Raw genomic sequence first — 7,180 nt, forward strand, 5'->3', positions numbered from 1 at the left:
ATGTATGCAATGGCATACAAATCCGGGCACTTTTACCTGCACTGATAAATAATCTTCTTGATAACCCTTTAATTTTCTACACAATTGGCGTATTGCAGTTGTGTTATGCGATGAAAATGAATGTGATGAAATGTGTGTGTGTGTGTGTGTGTGTGTGTGTGTGTGTGTGTGTGTGTGTGTGTGTGCTGTAAATTATTTTTCTTTATTTTACTACTAGCTCTCCACATTTTGCATAAACTGGCCTCATATTAATATTTTAAATCATAATATCAGGCATTCACAGGTTTAGAATAGAAATGAGGAAGGTGGGATGAGTATGTAGATTCTCTTTTTGTATTTGTTGTTTGCAACAGCTGTTGGCACAGGTTTGTTCTCAATTAATCCGAGTCCTGTCGAAAAGTTTGATGGACGGTAAATAAATACAAAAGTCGGCGACTAGACTATTTCCCGGAGAATAGTGGGCTTTAAAGCAAAAAATTGGACTTAAAAGAAGTTTAAAATTCTTATATTTTCTGAGCTTTCTGTTCCCAATATACTACTAACCACTCTACCTTTCTGTATGAGCACATAAACAGACAAAATACTGAATATTTCAAACAAAGATTTGCAACCGCATTTAATTATAATAGGACAAAAACAATTCATGAAAAATTTTATTTTATTATCTTTCCTATAGTGGACTTTAAAGCAAAAATTGGAGTTAAAAGAAGTTTACAATTCTTATATTTTCTGAGATTTCTGTTCACAATGTAGTACTAACCACTCTACCTCTCTGTATGAGCACATAAACAGACAAAATACTGAATATTTCAGACAAAGATGAAAAACGGCAAAAAGGAGGGAAAATTCAAAAGGCGCGGTTGAAATGGAAAGTTAATGTCCGAGCGGATCGTGGTCACGATAGCTCAAGTGGTAGAGCATCGGCGTATCTAGCCGAAGATCGTGGGTTCGAATCCCGCTCGTGCCATTGACTTTTTTATCTCGACTAAAAACCTTAATTAACTTTCCTATTTATTTTCTAAACCCAATTGTGTCCCCTTCTAAGTTGAGAGTACAATTTTTAAAGTAATTTCCGAGTCAATTCCAACTTGTCACAAACACCGGCAGTGCCAAACGTACTAATTAACATGGTGAAAACAAAGTAAAAACTCTTTTTGAAAATATTTCCTTTCAGGACTATTCAAACTTTGCCCTAAATAGAGAAACACTTGTTTAGGACGGGGAGTTTTTTTTCTTGTCAAAACTGAGGTTAAATATAGACCTGGTCGTTCATGCGACTAAACAGAACTTCTAAACAGAAATAAAAACACTAGTTTTAACAATTCCCCTGGATGCTTGTAAGAACAAATATTGAACAAACTTCATAACAAACTGCAACTGATTCTATCAATTGAACTCCACTAGTTTAACAACAGACACGTGGGTTATATCATTTGTTGTTGGTTTGAATTTTACATACTTGATCAAATTTTATTTAGTACAAAAGACAATTTTTTTGCACCATACACTTTGGCATAACTGTCGCTGATTGTAGCTCGTAAATACACTAACTGAGAACAAATGTATTTTACGAAAACAAAAGGGCGGCCTCGGGTCGACCGACGGTGTAGGTATATTTTAAACTTCAACGCCCTCGTAGACTAAAGTTTGCTTGTATAACTTATAGGTCAACAGAACAAGAGCTCAGTATGTTCGGCGGAACTTTTAAGTATGTATTTACAGCAATGAACAGGCTTTCCAGCCCGTTGGCCAATTAAAATCTGCCAAAATGCGAATCATTTTAAATTTAATGAACGAATAAATATATAAGTGTATATAAGAAAAATAAAATATATTTTCTTCAAAAATTATAACACACATTAAAACAAAAACCGTTTTTATACAGCATTGATTACTAAAACCGTCTGCTGAAGGTGGTTGTCGGCTGAGATTCATGTGATAGAAGACTTGTACATGCAAAAACTATGATAAAAACTTAAGAAAAACTAAATTAAAACTAAACTGCCTATAAAAACAACCGACCAAGTGGTTTTTGCAAGAAAAAATGGCCAACTTTTGATTTTGTCAACCTTTTAAGTCACAGGCCTGCGCTAGGTTTCGTTTATTTACTCGCAATTTTTTGGAAAAAACCGATCACTCTCTTTCCCGATTTTCAAGAAAACATAAATATTTTGGCAAATTTTACGATTTACAACTTTTGTTCCGAGAAATTTTTCAAAAAAATGAACAGGGAAGCTGCAATTACTTACTTTTTCTTACTTTGACCTTTTGGGATGCGGAATGCTTCTGCTATCAACAACCATTTGTTTACCTCATTATGGAAGTTCAATTTTTTTCCAATTTCACATGTTTTGTGCCAGTTTGTTTGGAATAACGTATTGAACCTATTGGTTTATGTATGGTGAAATTGGGAGAGCGGGAGCGATCGGTTTTTTCCATGAGCACGTAAAAAACCATGTTTTTCGCCCGAAAATCGCGAATAATTCGAAAACGGTTAAGAAATCTGGCAAAGTGGAAGGTGGCCTATTGAGATCTTATTCAAGTTTCCTATCGATTGCTGTAGGGCGCCGTTCCAAGGACGAATTCATCCCTACACAGCTCAATTTGAAGTTTTCGTAAAAAGTGCAATAATTAACATGTCCCCAAATTTTTGTATTTATTATGAATAAATGAAGATATGGACACATTTAAAAAAGCCATCATGTTCAGCGTAAACTTTTTTTTAACAGACCTAACGCAGGTCTATGACCTGAAAGACTGAGAAAATATGCATTTCCAAAGTTGGTCATTTTTTCGTGCAAAAACCACGTGGTCGGTTTTTTATGGGAAGTGTATTAACGCTTACCAATACAAAATCAAAAATTAAACTGTGATACCCCTTTCCTAAAACAACCAGACCTGAATAACGCGAGTAATCAAAACGCTCTCAAAACTATAACTATTCCTGAAAATAAAACCCAAAACTCTGAACGAAGGGGACACTCAGCCAAAAAATAGAAGAGGTCGTATAATCTCTCAATGCAGTTGAGGTAGATAAGTTCGCTAATATTTGTAAAGTTTTGAGCACCATCCTTCTAAGCTGTTAAAAAAGAAAATAAATGTGTGGTTATTAGTGACCGTTAATCGATAATAATTCAGAAATCTTGAGATGCGGTCGGGTGTGATGTAGGTTTCAGAAAAACATTTTCTTCATCGTGCCAACGTTTCGATCTTTATTGAGATCATCTTTAGGGCCTGGGCTCTACAAACATTGTTTACATTTAACAAATACATTTAGGATGTGTAAAAGTGAATTTATACAATGCAAAATATATATATATATATATATTATTTTTTTAAATATGATTTGAATTGAAGATGATCTCAATAAAGATCGAAACGTTGGCACGATAAAGAAAATGTTTTTCTGAAACCTACATCACACCAGACCGCATCTCACGATTTCTGAATAATTGGAGAAAATAAAGTTAATATTAAAATCATATCCTAGTTAAATGAGCGCCTTAAACCAAGATAAATTAGCATTAATTATTTCAACCGCCGTAATTATAAAGTCAGACAGTGAAAGCGTCCTGCTTACATATGAAAAGTGGAGTTTGATGGTAAGTATAGCATGTAAATAGGCATAAAATTTGGTAAGTGAAATAATTTAGGAATAAATAAAATATGCTGAAAAAATTTGACATATGGTACTTCTGAAATCCTCAAACCTGGAAACCTTACCATATCATAGAACGACACAGTACCTTAAAAACATTGAACTTAATATTAGCTGACAGAAGAGTTTGAGAGAAGGTTGGAACAGACAGAATTTATGCAAATTTTGCAAATACAGAAGCAACCCTCCCTACTTGCCATCTTATTCCACTCTACGAAAAGCTAAGATTTTCCATTTTTTAAATTTACTGTCAGGTACCAATGAGTCCAATAGTTTTCTAAAGGGTCAATGTTTTTCTGCAAGGCGGATGGAGGGGTGGTCCGAATAGAGAAGGGTTTCAATTATTAAACTAGCACAGCGAATTCCAAAATCTAAAGCATCAGAAACGTCATTAATAAATAATGATAACAACAAAATCTAAAGACGCAGCTAACCTAACCCCATCTCCAACTGGAAAATATTGGAAGACCGCGTTGTTAAGTTTAACAGCAGAACCTGAATGAGCGTATACAGCAACTAGCATATTAATAATTGCATAATTAATAATTCATACGAATAAGCATTATAATTAATTCCTTCGTCCAGCTTTCGAGGAAAATATCTACTTCATCAAAACGTTGAAATAAAACTTAATAATTAAAAAAAAAATTTTAAACAAGAAAATATCAGGTTTGAAGTACAACACTAGCTTTAAAAAATTGTATTTGCAAAGAACCAGATCAAACATGACCTGACTATTCTATCGACAAAGGGACTAAATTTTGTGTGTGTGTGTGTGTGTGTGTGTGTGTGTGTGTGTGTGTGTGTGTGTGTAATTCATTTATGTTTTAGTGATATAACTGACTAAATTACTTATTTCAATTAATTATTCTTTTTATGTTCCGTCTTTATTTAATAAATCAAATATACGGTTAAAATGATAAATTAATTAATACAAAACTATGCGTTAAGATGAAATAAGGATTGGTTACAATTCGATATCATTTTTACTGATAAAGTAGAATTTTTTTTATACTGATATAATTAGTTATTCTTTTTATGTAAGGTCTTGGTTAAGATGAAAAAGGTAGAGTCACGACCTTCGGCTGGTTCGAATCCCGCTCGTGACACTAACTTTTTCATCTCAACCAAGACCTTACATAAAAAGAATAATTAACTGAAATATATATAATATTAAATACTAATAACTAATTATATCAGGAATTAAAAGATATTGCACAAAAAACTTTTACTTAATCAGTAAAAATGATATCGAATTGTGACCAATCCTAATTTCATCGTCATGCATTCATGAATTCACTAATTTCGTGGACCGCTTAACCAATTAATATATTACAATTAATTAAGGATTTTAGTTGAGATAAAAAAGTCAATGACACGAGATACCTCCTTTTTGCCATTTTTCAAAATTCAAAAGGTGGGGTTGAGATGGGAAGTTAGTGTCCGGGTGGATCGAGGTCACGATAGCTCAAGTGGCAGAGCAGCGGCGTATCTAGCCGAAGATCGTGGGTTCGAATCCCGCTCGTGCCATTGACTTTTTTATCTCAACTACAAACCTTAATTAATTGTGATGTATACAGTATTTAAATATTTCAAAAAGACGGTATACAAAGTGCCTTATGATTTCATACTGAAAGGCATGGGTCACTTATTGGTCAGTCCTCACTCCCAGGCTTTTTGAACTACTTCTATCGCCATTGCGCCATCTTAGGTGAGGAAATGTTAGTAAAAGTTGATTTAATACGTAATGTATTTATGTATGTACCTTCAAACGGTATGTCCTTTCCGAGCACCGAAATTCTGGATCTCCGTCCACTTAATTATCCGCAATGCCGCTTCATTAACGTCTTTTAAACATCTCTTGTGCATGTTTCCCTCCATACCGAGTCAATTTAACTGCAGTTTAAATTTACTCAGTATTTTACTATGTTAATTTTCAGAGTAACTCATTTTATTTGTAACTATTTTAGGTTATGTTTTATATAAGACTCTTGTACTATTTTTTTTGTGTAAATTCTTGTGTCAAATAGTGAATAATTTTTACTTTAATCTATGCAGTAATCTAAGAGGATACTCCTGTCCCAAAATAAATTATTTTTCCTTATTCTTAATGTAATACATACATTATAAAAAAATGAATACAAAGGAAAAAGGCCAGAGCCGTCGTACTTTCTAGTGGCAGAGGAATTTACATATGTTTACAAGAATTACTGATTTAATCTAAATAAATAAATCGAAAGTTGAGAAAAATTTATTTACAAAATACCGCTTACAATACGATAAAAAATTTAAAAAAACTGCACAACACGTATAGGACCCACACCATTGTCTGACTAAACTATTAAATTATTACAATTTCTAAGCTAAATTCTAAATACAAATTTACTTCAACAAACATACAAATACATACATAAGTTAATTAATTATTAAATAATTTAATTAATAAATATATGTGTTTAAATGAAAATTCGCCTTACATTAAAATGTGTTTGATGGAGGTTATAGTTTCCTGTTGTTTTGTTTTTGTTTTTTTACTGTCATATTTGTACTCTCCTATGTTCTACCTCATGTTGTATAACTCAACTATTAAGAAGCGTATAACAGCATGAGTCTAGCTGTAGTTTTATAAATAATTAACTTATTTTCGAGGCTCATTCCCGATTCTCTACAAAAAAGAGTAAATAGGTCCTGGTGAAACACTTCCCTTTTTCTACCTTTCTGCGAGTGTTGACACCAAAGTTAAATTTATTAACGATGTGTAAACCAAGGTATTGAACCCTATTACTCCAGGTAACATTTGAGTCACCAATTTTTCTAGTTTCTCTGAGTTTAGGATATCGTTTTATGAAAAGTTGCCTGTTTTTGTAGTATTTAGCCTGTTTCCGTGTACGATAAAAAGATCTTGTGGAGTTTACAATTCAGTTTGTTAGTAATACCACTCACCCTCCACGATGAATAGTACAATGCTATTGTCAGCTTACACAGTGAAGAAATTTCTATCATTTTGTCCGTTTTGAGTTTATGTATTTCATTGGGTCCGGTGGAAATCGCTAGGGCCTCCTATGTAGATACCGCGTGAGTTCGCCGACTCTCAGACCAACACCCGTCATCAAGCCTTAGGATTAGTTAATGTTCAGCAGTGAGTTGAAATGAGTTTCAATTATCATATTTCAAAGGACCTTCCTCAAAGGAGGAAAATGAAACATTTTATTTTTAATGTATTGTTCGCACAAATCGAAAAAGATAAGATTTGTTGTACGTGATGTTTGTATGCTTTTTCTTTCATTATAATTTGCATAGTAAACAGCCAATAACAAACTTTGTGCAAACAATGTAATTACGTGTGACATAGTTTCAAAAAATTTCAAAAAAGGAAAATAAACGTAATAAAATGTAATGGCCAAAACGGCACTTAGGTCCGCTAAACCTGCACGACCGAACTGCCACGTGGGTCTCTAATCTCAAATGAATGGTGGGTGATGGATCACAAGTGGGTTCGAATCCCGCTTGTCACACATGCTT

Source organism: Cimex lectularius, unplaced genomic scaffold (genome assembly GCF_000648675.2).
Source record: "Cimex lectularius strain Harlan isolate CLEC.00 unplaced genomic scaffold, Clec_2.1 scaffold116, whole genome shotgun sequence".
Lineage (NCBI taxonomy): Eukaryota > Metazoa > Arthropoda > Insecta > Hemiptera > Cimicidae > Cimex > Cimex lectularius.